This window comes from Pipistrellus kuhlii, unplaced genomic scaffold (genome assembly GCF_014108245.1).
Source record: "Pipistrellus kuhlii isolate mPipKuh1 unplaced genomic scaffold, mPipKuh1.p scaffold_m20_p_3, whole genome shotgun sequence".
In the NCBI taxonomy this organism is placed as follows: Eukaryota; Metazoa; Chordata; class Mammalia; order Chiroptera; family Vespertilionidae; genus Pipistrellus; species Pipistrellus kuhlii.
Window position 1 is genome coordinate 152807220 of NW_023425529.1, and position 12946 is coordinate 152820165.

Sequence of the window (12946 nt, forward strand, 5' to 3'; positions counted from 1 at the left end):
CTCTCAGCACTCTGCACCTTCTTCCATGAGCTCACTTCTCCCAGCCTCTACAGCCCATGCTGGACTCCAGCAACCCCAGTGTCTCCCATTTGGTTGTACCCATTAGTTGCCTTTGATGTTAATAATTAAAACCATTTAAAGGAAAGTATTAAAGATAGAATCTGTTGTAAAACTAAATAAATATTCACTAAACCAATTATGTTATAAAAAGGAAAATAATCTTCAAAGAGAGAGAGAGAGAGAGAGAGAGAGAGAGAGAGAGAGAGAGAGAGAGAAGGGAAGAGAGAGAGAACTATCACAAATCTCACAAAAAGGGGATGAAATAATTTTGTAAAATAAGTTAGTTCCCATGGTAAAATAGTGAGCTCATCAGTTGATATCCTCCCAAATTCTGTTGACTGCCATGTAAAAACAGATTTCTCCAACAAAAATGTTTAAGAAATCCGAAACACCAATAAGAAAGAATATATGCACCCTTGTTCATAGCAGCAGCATAATTTATAATATCTAATATTTGGAAACAGCCTAGGTGTCCATCAGCAAATGAGTGGATAAAAAAGCTGTGGTACATTTACTTAATGGAATGCTACTCGGCTGTAAAAAAAGAAGGAACTCTTACCATTTGAAACAGCATGGAGGGACCTGAAGCGTATTATGCTAAGTGAAGCAAGCCAGTTAGAGAAAGATAAGTATCACATGATCTCACTAATATGTGAAGTCTAATGAACAAAATAAATAGATCCAGAGACATAGAAGCATGGAACAGACTTACCAACTTCAGTGGGGGTGGGAGGTGGGGAGAGAGTAACCAGGAAACATATACATACTAGAGGCCTGGTGCATGAATTCGTGCACAATGAAAGGAAATTAATTAGAAGGTGGCCAGAGAGGAAGGACTGAGCTAGAGGAGCCAAACACGCCCTGGAGGCAATTTCCCATGGTCCCTCCCTGGACAGCCGCACCTGGGGTGGTGCCAGGGCTTGGAGAGCATCCGTGGAGTGATCAGGGATCCCTCTGGCAGGTGGGGTCCCTCAGCCTGGCCTTTGGAGATTGAGCTGAACCAGCAGTCCAACATCCCCCGAGGGGTCCTGGAGTGCAAGAGGGCACTCTGCAAGTTGCTCTCACTTGGTAGCTCCTGCATTGAGCATCTGTCCCCTGGTGGTCATTTTGCATCATAGCTACTGACCAGTCAGCTGGTTGCTGAGGCTTTTTTTACAGCTAGCTAGATATGCATAGCCCATGGGCACAGACAATAGTGTGGTGAAGGCCTGGGAGGGGTACAGTGGGTCAATAGGAAAACACACAAAAGGGACATCAGTAAAAGTTTCAACAATAAAGATAAAATTTTAAAAAATGTTTACTGAGAGCTCATCTTGTGCCAGGCCTATTTTAAGCATGTCATACATCATGTCACTCAATTCTTAGAACTGTTTCGTAGATAAGGAAATTTAGATATAGAGATGAGAGAGGATATGAACCAAGACAAGTGGTGTATGGAATTATTAAATTAAAATTTCCCTATATTATAAAATAGACAAATAATAAAAAGAAAACTTTTTCACTATATTTTTATTCAACCTGGTGACTAGAAATTCTCTTGGTATCAATTGTTGTTGTAAAAATAGTAGACATTTTTTATCTCTAAAATCTGAATTTTTACTATGTGATTCATTTGTAGTTTTTCCAGTCACACATTTATAAGAATGTGTCTATTTTTTCTTTTTCTTCTTTTTTACTTTTTTTGGCAAGAAATGATCAAACTTCACATCAAATGTATTTAAATGTCACTTTCAGGTTTTTGAAGTCATTATTCATTCATCCAGCCTCTTTCCTTGAAAGTGAGTGCTAAAAATATTCTATTATGCTTTTATTAGCTTTACTCTGAATTTTAGGGAAAAAATGAGAAGAAGGCATTTAACTCAATCTGATGATCTTATTAACAAGAAAATAGAAAGTTGTCTTTATTTCTTAAATATGACAAATTTCTTAGTTTCCTAGAGCTAGTGTTAGTTTCAGAAAGTCTTTTTCTTTTTTTATATCCTCATCTGAGGACATTTTTCCATTGATTTTTAGAGAGAGGGAAAGACAGAGAAATATTGATATGAGAGAAATACATCAATTGGTTGCCTCTTACATGTGCCTGACCAGGGACCAGGCTGGGGAACAGCTTGCAACTGTCTTTGACCAGTATCAAACTGGGGATCCACAGGCTGACACTCTATCCACTGAGCCAAACCGGCTAGGGCTTAGTCTCAGAAATTCTTGACTGAATATGCTGAGAATGTGAAAACTAGAAAATAATTTCACTTATGATACATGGGTAAAAAATTGTATGTTTTTTGTAGAGAATGTAGTAGAGCAGAAAGAAGGGATTTGTTGAGAAAAATCCTGTCATACTAATAATCCAAGTTCAGAACATAATCAATTGGGGTGATTTTGTTTTGTAGTGTTTGTTATCCCAGCAAGGAGAATCTGGACTAAATGGAAATTATCAATGGAATTTAGTAAGTGGTAGGTATTTATGCAACAACAACAACAATTTAAAAAAAAAAGTTTAATCTCAAAGTTTCCAGTAACATGTTGGGCTATCTGGAGAGATGATAAGTCTTTTCTGGATATTCTCAAAGAGAATGACTACACTTCATGACATTTGCAAAAAGGACTTCTGGACTATCTGAAAGTTTGCATTAAATTGCAACCCAAAAGACTTCCAGTGATACACTCTTGAAGCTGTTCCTAATTTTATGCATTTAGCAATTCTTAGGGTAAGGTGATGGTCCATGAACTACTGTATATAATTTTATAAGAGAATCAAACTTAAACATTACATATTTTTTTACTTGCAAGATGATAACAAACATTTATTGAAAGCTGGCTCTGGGCCTTAATACATCTCTGAATTTTTTTAGTATTATCCCCATTCTACAGATTAAAAGTCTGAGGCAACCTTGCCCAGATTCACATGAGCAGAAAGCAAGTTTAGAACCCAGTGAGTCTGTTTTGTTGGGAGAACAGAGATAGGGGGGAACAAAGGAGAGATGGTGTGGACAATTTGATTCTTACTTTTGAACCTCAAGATCTTTTGTAAAATTAAAATCCTATACAAAAATGACAAATTTCATTTGTAATTCTTTGAAATAAGTAAAATTTGAAAATAATTGTTATTTAAACAAATCGTATTTAACATTTGCTGAGGGTTTATGATGTGTAAGACTGATGTTTGAGTGATTTATCTCATGTATTTTTTTGCCATCCCCAGTAGGACTGGTTGCCTATTATTCCTATTTCACTGATAAAACTGAGGTTTAGAGAAGGTAGGTGCCCTGCCTGAGGTCACTTTCTGATCTTTACCCCCTTACTATTCAGCTGTCTTTCTTTCTTTCATATATTTATATATATATATATTTTTGAAGTTTTAGAGAGAAAAGAAGGGAGAGGAAGAAAGAGAAAGATCGATGAGAGACATCAATCTGCTACCTTCTGCATTCCCCCTAATGGGGATGGAGCCCACAACCCTGGCATGTGCCTTGACTGGGAATCAAAGCAATGACCTCTCAGTGCTTGGGAGGATGCTCAACCAACTGAGCCACACCGGCCAGGGTTGTCCAAGTCTACATCTGACCTTTCCATGCCTTTGTGAATAGAGTCTTCTTTCCCAGAGATCAAAGGCAAGCAGTCTCCAATTCTTGCCTCTCCCAAATCAAAACAGCCGAATTCAATTACATCATGGCTGCCCCTAGAACTACAATGCCAATCTTTTCAAGCCATTCCCAAGCAAGCTTCTCATCACTCCCCTTTGTTCATGAACTCTCAGGGGCTAAATGCATCTTTCCTTCTTTCTAGTCAGGCTTCTGCTTGGAGAAAGGCAGGCCGCTGAGTTGTTTACTCTCTTAAAACAACCCAGGTCCCATATCTGCCCAGTGATGCAGCAGAATAGATCACTGTAGCACGAGAACTAAGACTCCACTGAAATGTTGACAACAAGGGTCACAGAAACCATCTCCCTGGCCTCTCTCTGCCTCCAAATGCACTTTTCATCTGGGTGCTTCATCTACGTCTTGGCCCTTCCTAAATCAGGATGTAGCCCTGCAAAACTGCTGCAGGCATGGTCCAGCAGGTCTTCAAGGGCCACCCAAGATGGGCTACTGAACAAAGAAAGCCAAACATTTCCAAAGACCACCTCCAAACACAAGCTCTTCTTTTCCCTTTTCCTTTTGTCAACACACTGATTAAAAACAAAAACAGTTCTCTGCTTTTTAAATTGAGTCTACTTACTAAATCCAAAAAAAGCAGCACATTATTTTTTTCCAGTTCTTTCTACAAATACCTTAAAACAGTGTCATTCCTTCGCCAAGGATTCTGTTCTGTTTCATCTTTTTTTTTTTTAACTGTGAAAATTGAATTTTCTTTGACCTTTAAAAATTATTGGATTTGCTAAAGGAATTCAGGATACACTGTGATGGCCCCGACATCTGTTTGGTGTTGCACCCTGCATGCCAAACTAAAGCATCCAAGCGGTAGGAGAGGGAATGATGTTGTAGTTGTGTCACCTAAATTACTGTAGTATTGATTACAAATGGAAGCAAGCAGTTTGCACAGGTAGGTTGAGCAGCCTCTCTCCAGTCTTTATTCAGAAAAGTCAGTAAATCCATTTAACAAATCCTTGTCTTTCACTTTTGAAAAGGATATTATGCATTTATAGTTTTGTGAGTTATTCTGGGTATAGAGAAGGTTTAAAAAAAATTTTAAAGAAAAATGTCAGAGTTAAAAATTACCACAGGTTGATCCTATGATTTTGTAAGGTCAAGTTTCCTAATCTCAGAGTTGTCCCCAAAAGGCTCTCCCTCCCAAAGGCAGAGCTTTCAATGGTTTTCAGAGAAAGACATTTTATTTTGATAAATAGCTGCTATCATTTAAAGATTCTGAAAATCAGAAAAGGAGATCATCTATTTTTATTGTGGTTAGTTCTTCTTGTAATAAGTTTGCAAAGGTTGGACAAAGGTGAATGGTTTAAAATAGTGGTTTTCAAAACTTCTCCATACTGTACTTAAGTTGTATGAAAATTGAAAGGAGTTATCTATTTTCTGTATATGTGTGGTTATTTAATTTTGTAATATGAATCCATAAAGTTTGGCCAAAGAAGGCAAGTGGTTTAAAAAAGTAGTTTCCATGACCTAGATAGTATCATGTTAAGTGAAATAAGTAAGACAAAGACAAATACCACATTATTTCTCTTATATGTAAAATCTAACAAAATGGAAACAGACTCATAGATACAGAGAACAAACTGATGGTTACTAAGTGGAAGAATGATTGGGGGGCTAGGTGAAATAGGTGAAGGAATTTAAAAGTCCAAATGGGAAAGTTACAAAATAGTCACAGGGGCCTGGCCAGTATGCCTCGTTTGGTTGAGAGTTGGCCCATGGATCAAGAGATCACTGGTCGGATTGCCAGTCAGTGCACATGCCCAGGTTGTGGGCTTGATCCCCAGTAGGGGGCATGCAGAAGGCAGAAAAATTATGTTTCTCAGTCATAGATGTTTCTCTCTTTCTTCCTCTCCCTTCCTCTCTCTCACAAATCAATAAAAGCATATTAAAAAAAAAAAAAGTCATGATGCTGTAAAGTACAGTATAGGAAATGCAATCAGTAATATTGTAGTAATTATATATGGTGCTGGGTGGGGGGACAAAGGTGGGAAATCACTTCAGAAGTCATATAAATGTCTAACTACTATATTGTAAACCTGAAACTAATATATTGAATGTCAACTGTAATTCAAAAATAAATGTATTAAACAGTTCATAATATTAAAAAACAAACAACAAAAAACAACAACAACAACAACAACAAAACTGTTTCCAAAGACTTCCTAACATTGAATCACACAAGGGTTTTTAAACATTTTCAACCACACTCATCCTTCACCTCTGACATACTACATCAGAACCTCCTAGGGTAGAGCATGGGAAATGGTATTTTTAAAAAACACTCCCTGGGTGATTCTTACACACCTTCCCAGCAAGTGGTCCCAACTAGTGATGAGATCACTGGTCCAGATGCTCAGGAGAGCATTTTAATATCTATAGAGTTACTGTTCATAATCAAGACTTGTTGGGGGCAAAGGAGGGAAAATAGATAGACTTATTAAAAGTGAAACAGCAAAATAGAAATCTGAGACAAAAAATTTTATGTATAACTATGTATGAACAGCATATTCTACTTTTAACTTTTCTTCAGAGAACTTCAGAGTGTTCAAAAATATATGGAATGTATTTGTATACAAGAATAATTTTTTTTCTTATGAAATTACTAAGAAATTTGTTTTTTCTTAAATATTCTACTATAATTTTCTAGTTTAGAATATAGCTTTAAAATAGCTACTCATTTATTGAAAGGAGGGAAGCAAAAGCAAATTGCCTAGTTCAACTGAGTTGGGTTTTTATTAATGTTTTAATATTTTATTTACTAAAAAGTAGAAAGTTGGTTTTATTTATTTTTCATTTTTAAGTATATTTTTATTGATTTCAGAGAGGAAGGGAGAGGGAAAGAGAGATAGAAACATCAATGATGAGAGAGAATCATTGATCATCTTCCTGCACACCGCACACCGGGGATGGAGCCCACAACCCAGGCATGTGCCCTGACCAGAAATCAAAACGCAACCACCTAGTTCATAGCTCAACACTCACCACTGAGCCATGCTGGCCAGGCTAGAAAGTTGTTTTTAGACTCTTCAGAGTTTAATCTCTTTTTATTCCATATATATTGACCTACATTGAATTGAGGGATATGGAAATAATTTAAGGAAAGGTGTTTCCAAATCCATCAAGCTGTATATCTAAAAATTTAAATCCCTTATTTATAATGCTTATCTTAATCTCTTTAGCCCTTGGGAGAAATAGTTAAGCAAGTTTCCATGCTTGAAAAACGCCCATCCCAGTTTTACATTATCTATGCTATTTAAAAAAATAATTCTTTATTGTTGAAAGTATTACATTTGCAACTCCCCCCCCCCCCCCCCGCCCTCTTCCCCCTAATCAATCCCCTCCAGCCCATCCCTCTCCCATCCTAGACCTCACCAACCCATTGTCTATGTACATAAGCCATGCATATATGCATCCAAGGTCCTCGGTTGATTACTCCCCGCACCTCTCCCCCACCCCTCCTATCCCTAACCCCTTCACCCCCATCCCCACCTCTCCCACCTTCGCCTTCCCTTTGGGATTCTTCACTCAGTTTTATGTTTCCATGTCTCTGGTTCCACTTCTTTCATCAATTTATTTTGTTACTTAGATTCCACATATGAGAGAGATCATGTAATACTTGTCTTCCTCTGACTGACTTATTTCACTTTATGATATTTTTTAACATCAGACAAATTTTGTAATATATTCAATAGTATTTTAAACCATCTCTGACTTGTTGTATCTTGTCTGGTACAGGCTTCCATAATTTGTACTTTCAACAATAAGAAGTATTATTAGTCTTTCCTCTGTTCCAGAAGTAATACATGAAACTGATCTATGAATTTCATAAAGATATTTAAAGAGAGTATTTTTTAAACAATGAAGCAGAAGATTTACAGCTAACTGAATGATAAAGATGTAATTAGTTGTTTTTTCTAGGCATAACAAAATAAAAACTAAAATACCACAATCACCTAAGCTTGAAGTCCTGGATTTATTCTTTCTCATACTTCCCATTCATTCTGTGGTTTGGTCACCAAGATCTGTTAGCATTTGTTCTATTCATAAATCTCTACTGTCTACCCCTCCATTTCCAACACTGTAGTGTGTCTGATTCCAGTTACTCAAATCCAGAATTTCATTCCTGATTTCTCCATCAATTTTCTTTACTGATTCCCATTCTTATTTTTCTCCTATTCTTGACTTCATTCTTACTTTTTGGCAGGCGAATACATCCTATAGATAATTATAGATTAACATGCCTTAAAGATCATAATGCTGTGGCTTTTAGTTTTTTTCTATCAGATCTTAAGTTTTCCTAATTTTTAATGAATCCACTCACATTTCTATCTTCTCTCTTTTCCTCTCTAGTTCTATTTTGTTATTTACTTCCTAAACTAAAATGATTCCTTATCCCATCTTTGGTCATAGAACCCTTCTCAGAAACACTCTATCTATGAACTATGTCTTCCAATAATTACGCACAAGAATACTTTCAGCAGTACATATTATAAAACTATAAAAATTAGTATATAGAAGAGGCTTGTAAATATAATTTTCTTAAAGATAGTAACTTCTATTACTTTAATTTTTTCATTTATTGTAATTACTTTTGGAACAATTGTTCTGATATTTACATACTTCTACTTTACTACTTTTATTTTTTGGTAGCACTTGCTTATTATGTATTTCTTCATCTTTTTTATAGTCCAATAGTAGTATCATAAAAGAACTGTTCTGATATATTTCACAATTGTACATTTTCAGGATATTATTTCTCTGCTTGTTGATATTTCATTTTGGAGGGGGTATATAAAGCCAGTCTAAATTTTCCTTTTGGGGATAGGCATTTTTATTTTTATTTATTTTTTTTTTTTTTACTAGAATACCAATAGGATATTTTCCTTTAAAATTTTTCTTTCAAATTCAGAATGTTCAACAGTCTATATCTATAAGTTGACCACTTTTTACTAATTTATCCTGGCCCATGATAATTAATCATGGCCCTATTTGGATGAGATAATCTTCATCTAAAATAAAATAATTATTGCATGTCACTTAGAACATGGCTTGTATCTGTTTGCTCTGATCTCCCTGTCAGGAAGAGGATTTGTGTATCTCTGTTGGCTGTCTTACATACACATCATCCTCGCCCCAAGCAGAGTGCTCTTTTCATTTCTTTCCTTTGCATAATCAGAGATGTCTTCCTCTTAAGCTCCACATCAGAGATTCCCTTGGCTGCAGTGTTCCAACCTTTCGCCTTCTGATTCTCCTGGGCTTCCTCCACAGAATCCCGCTCCTGCCCCATCTCTGGACTTGTGGATCAGTCCCTGTCATCTGAGCATTTTCCATTTTGTGTGGCTTCATTTGTCCTGAGATCTTACAGAAAAATTGCTTACAGATTTTACAGAAAAGTCAAGTAATTCTGTGTTAGCTACAGAATGCTCCCAACTTCCACCTTCCCCCCAAACAGTTCTGCCGGGAGCTAAGTTCCTTATTTTTTGTACAACTCTCTTAGAAAGAGACTTGTGACCTGAAACTTAGTTTTACCATTAGTGTTATTAGTCCAGTTCCATCTGTACGGAATCTATGAGAAATGCCTTGGAGTCTATAGCCTGGGAGCGAACAGAATTCTTCTCCCTGTACCTGTGGAGTGCAGGTTTCTCACTATATAAATTGCTGTGATCATTTATTTGAAGTCTGAGTAGAAAAGCCAAAAAGCATAATTATACTCTGAAGCTCAAAACTCCTTTTTCCTAAAAAAAAAAAACTAGCACTTACTTTTTTTAAATAACATTCCTATGTTGATTTTACTCTAAGAGGTACATTTTATCAACTGGATTCCATATGAATTTGATAAAGGGCAAGTCTTTATATAATGCAAAGCTCTTTAGTCTAAGCTAAGCTATTATTTTATCTCTTTTTATTCCTGTAAAAGAAGGAAAGTGATCCGTAAATACTCAAAAAAAAAAAGCAGATCTATCTCAGGAAGCATCTAATTCATTATTATAATACTTAGGAAACCAACTTGAAAATATGCACATATCTTGTATTATAATATATAATGTATATGATATATACATAATAATTTCTATGTTCATAATTTAAATAATCCATATTCCAGAAATATCATTGTTTTGAATGTACCATAAAAAATACAACATCCACTGGAAATAAATCCGTATACTCTAACAATCTATCAAGACATTCATAACGATGAAAAACTATAAGCAGTAACTCTCCAATGACAGAAGTATGGCTATGTAAGTGCAGCTGTATTTATGGGGGATGGTCTTCTTAGATAGCCTTTACAATTTTCTACAATAGGTAATAAAATCCTATAGAAACATAAAAAATGCTTATGATAAATACTAAATGGAAAAACCAATATAAAAATTGTATAATACCACTACTACAACTACACAAAGAATGCAATCTTTGAAAGGATAGAGTAAATACACAGTTATTACAATCCTTTGGTTAGCTTGTTAAGGATGATGGGTGTTTATTCCACTTTTGTCATTTCTATCACATCCAGGTATTGTAAAATTTAAAGGATAAATTAAATATTAAATGTTTGTGCACAACGAGTTTTGAAGATGCAAAAACTTCTTGCACAAGTCCTTGAGATAGGTTAAGAATCATATAACATGATAGTCAAACTCTAAAATGTTGATACCATTTTGGAGAGACAGTTCATAATTTCTTTAAACTGAAGGTCATAGCTTTAATTTAAAAAAAAAATAGGACCCTTCACTGTCTATCCACTTAATTAAAGATTTCTCTTTCCTGGCAGATTCTTAGGGTGTGGGTTTATTTCCTCACTGAATCCCTGGCTCCTGGCCTGGTGCCTGGCTTACAATTAGAATATAGTGCTGTGGGTATATGTAATATTTTTCTTCCAAAATTCTAAATTCACATGCGATTATTTTCCCCTGGGATAATTTTACATCACCATGAAGATTCTGAAATTATCTCAGCATCATTGATAACATCATAAAGTTTATCAATGGTGATGATACGATGATGTGTACCCAGATGTGCATGCACACACACATATGTAGGCAGAAAAGCAAAGCAAATAGAAAACATTTCAAAGAAGAAGAAGAAATGCTACTAGAAGAAATGCCATACCCAAAGAAGAAGAAAATGCTACTCAAATCTTTAGTTCTCTAAACTACAAGCAAATGATAGGATTTTGAATATATCTTCTTTTAAAAGTATAGCATTTTCCTCTTTTGAACATCTTACAGATCATATCCAAAGTTATAACTACATTACCACCAACTCACAAGACATGACTTGTCTTCAACTTCTATGGAACTTCTAGTATAGTCCTTATCAGGGTCAGCATATCTATTCTGCCAAGATGTCAAGTCTTCTACGAACACATAAGAGGGTCCCAGGAGCCTGTTCATTAAAAATGTCCCTCCAAGACTGATTTTTTCCTTCCCTCTGGTTGGTTTTAGCAATAGCTGGCTCAAAACACACTACAGAAGACAGAAAAATCCAACCCAGAAAGGCCCACAGAATGAAAGCCAACCAGTGAGGAAACACATTTTGGTTTTTGTAGAGATTTGAGAAGCCATGATTTTTATTTAGAACGGATGAAATTTAATCTCTGAATGTAAAAGGCCACTCCTGTTGAATGTCTGCCTCAAGGATAACAGCCATAAATCGACCCTCTCCTTTTCTACTTCATTTCAAATGAAATCACAGTGATGTGAAGATGAGTCATAAATTAAAAAAAAAAAAAATGCTACCTGTTAATTTCCGATCCCTATTCAAGGTGTCCAACCTTAGCTTTCTTATGCACAATCACCAGTACCCACCTCCCATTTCACCACCAAGGAAATACTGGATGACTTATTAATGACCTACACAATATTAAGACTGTGACCCAGAGGCCCGACCCTGTGAGTGTATAAATAATAATATATACCCCGAACATTTATGCCTGCGATTGGAAATGATCCCAAGATATTTCAAGAATTTATCAGGATCTGCATTCAGAGTTTTCCACCGTTCTGGACAGAGGGAAATTCCAGTCTCATTGCTCAGGGTGCTGGGCCCACCTGGAGATGTGACCCTGGAGGTCCCCACCGGTTTCTTAGGGGTTCAAAGACCAAAGGGTGCTGCTTTGGCAGCTCAGCGTTTTCCTTGCTGAGTGTCCACCCTAATGAGCTGCTCAGACAGAACAGTTAATAACACAATGACTGCTAGAAAGCCTAGAGCAGTCCGCAGGAGCAGGGGGTGGGCCAGGCCAGGCCCAGGCCCTCTCTGAAACCTGCTGGAACAGGTAGGTCCCCAACCCTGGGCATCCCTCCTCCTCGGGTGCAGACAGCCCCCCCCCCCCCCCCCCCCCCCCCCACGATGCCACCGCATCCCCAACCACCTGCCACCCGAATGCCCGCGAGAAGGCCGAGCTCTGCGGACCCCGGGCTCCCAGCGCCCACTCGCGCGCCCCGGAGGCCGGGAGGGGAGGCGCGCCTCGGCCCCCCGCGCCCCTTCCCCGCGGAGGATGGGGGCGCCCGTTCCTCCCCCGGCGCCGGGCTTCTCCCCCCCCCCCCCCCCACCCACCCGCTCCCTCCCGCCTGGGCCCAGCCCCGGGCGAAGGTGACCGGCGCGCACCCGGGCTCCGGGAGGCCGTGACCAACCTGTAACCCCAGCGCTCGGAGCGGTCATGGTGCGGCGAGGAGGAGGCGATGGAGGCGGCGGGGACGCGACCCTCCCGCCCCGGGCCCCAGGCGCGCTTCTGCCGGTGCGGCAGCTCCGCGCTACTGCCACCGGGGCGGCGGGGCCTGGAGCGAGGGAGGTGGGGGCTTTTTCTTTAAAAAAAATAATCAAATCAAATCAAATGAGTTGACTCTCCCGCAAGGGTTGCCTGGGGCTGGAAGGAGGAACCGCAGCGGAGGCTGCGCTGCAGCTGGGGGGGGGAGGGGAGGGGTAGCGGGAGGGTCGGTGCCAGCAGGTTCCTCTGCCTCTGGCAGCCTCAGCAACAGCTGGGCTCTCTCTCCTCTGCCAGCTCCTCTCCTGGTCTCTGTCGTGCTCGCCCAGCACGGCCTGGCCTTGTGCACTACAGACAGACACACACACACACATGGGCACACGCAAGGCCAGTGCATAGAGGTCTGCAGGTCCGTGTGGGTGCATTGTGTGCCTGTGGGTCTTGTATTGTCTTACTGGACTCAGGATCATCCTTGGATATGAAGTGTAATCAGTATAATCAGTGACACTTATCCTGGGTCTTCTAAGCATGT

General features: G+C 38.7%; 1 protein-coding gene across 4 annotated transcripts in view; it reads right to left on the minus strand.

Moving 5' to 3' along the window:
• Nucleotides 1–12736, minus strand: part of NALCN (sodium leak channel, non-selective) — a 264733-nt gene extending 251997 nt beyond the window's left edge. For 3 of the 4 annotated variants that reach the window (XM_045588772.1, XM_036457498.2, XM_036457492.2), the window contains exon 1: nucleotides 12344–12736. The gene's annotated coding sequence lies outside the window, so the exon portion shown is untranslated. The remainder of the gene's footprint in view (nucleotides 1–12343) is intronic. The other variant, XM_036457494.2, reaches the window with a different exon arrangement.
• Nucleotides 12737–12946: the final 210 nt, after the last annotated feature.